This window comes from Etheostoma spectabile, chromosome 3 (genome assembly GCF_008692095.1).
Source record: "Etheostoma spectabile isolate EspeVRDwgs_2016 chromosome 3, UIUC_Espe_1.0, whole genome shotgun sequence".
NCBI lineage: Eukaryota > Metazoa > Chordata > Actinopteri > Perciformes > Percidae > Etheostoma > Etheostoma spectabile.
In genome coordinates, this window is record NC_045735.1 from 25461036 (window position 1) to 25462236 (window position 1201).

General features: G+C 35.1%; 1 protein-coding gene across 1 annotated transcript in view; it reads right to left on the minus strand.

The window, feature by feature from the left end:
• cbl (Cbl proto-oncogene, E3 ubiquitin protein ligase) overlaps positions 1 to 1201 on the minus strand; it is a 37996-nt gene that overhangs the window by 35887 nt on the left and 908 nt on the right. The window lies entirely within an intron of this gene.

The following is a 1201-nucleotide window of genomic DNA, read 5'->3' on the forward strand; positions in this document are numbered from 1 at the left end:
AGGTAAATTTCAGTATTTTAACCGCTGAAGGAAACAGGAACTTTTTTTTGCTTTTAATCATACATCTACATGTCAGCATTAGTATAATGTGACAATAGGACTACTACTAAGAAGATTTTTAAGGAAATGTTACCAATGTGGATATGATGATTAACAGGTTTGAATATAGTTCATTTCACCCAGCTACAATGGGAAGACAAACTCATAAATGTGTGTCACTGACCTTTACTACAGCACAACATTGATATAATGATATCCATGATATCTTTAAGTAGCATATGACCTGAAATGCAAATGTGGTTAACCGTCAGGTTAAATAAGAAAACATTGCCAATATTTCCTAGTATGGCTGACGGTGAAATTATCCACATACAACTTCAGGTTTTGATTCCCAAATAGCTAACTAGCAATGCAACAGCAGAGACAGTAACCACAACATCTAATGGTTAAACTTGTAATGCTTACAAGTTTAATTTTAAGCTTAAACCTGATGCAGGTAGCTTAACTTGCAACACACCTTTGCTCATGGCATCGCAAATTCAGCGTTTAACTCAAAAGCTTAAACACAAGGATTCGATAATCTAGGTTTGTTATGCTGAACACTTTAAGAAACGGTTATGTAAGTGGAAAATTAGCCTTGTGCTTTTGATAAAGTTTAACTAAATCCTGTGCGGGAGGTATTTTCAGAGAGCAACTGCATTTTTTTTCTGCAGGTGTTTTTCTACAGTACGCTGGGCTGTGGTTTTTCTTTTAGACCGAGCAGAACAATATTTCCGCTGCTATTTTAAACATTCTGGTGGCGTAAAAATACTTTTGGTCTTATATCCTTTTTAAAAAGGTAAGATACTCTTAAACCTTGGTGGTATTGCTCTTCAAATCTTTTACTGGGTCAGATGTCATATGGTAAATTATTCTCATACTGTAAACTGCAAAAGCTAACCTGACTGTGCAGGTGGTTTAAGTAGTATAGGGACAGTTTTTTTATAATCTTATCTAGGTGAGCAGACAGACACAAAAACCTTCTAGAATAGTGCTTAACATTCACTGAGAACACAAATAAAATAAAGACTGACGTTACAGCGTTACTTCTGTTTTCTTTTGTGTTAGGTACAGTACCTCCCCAAATGTGGAGAACAGTACAGCCAGACAATCTACCACAGTGAAGCAAAAAACCTTAAGTGTGTTTTTTTTTTTTTTTTTT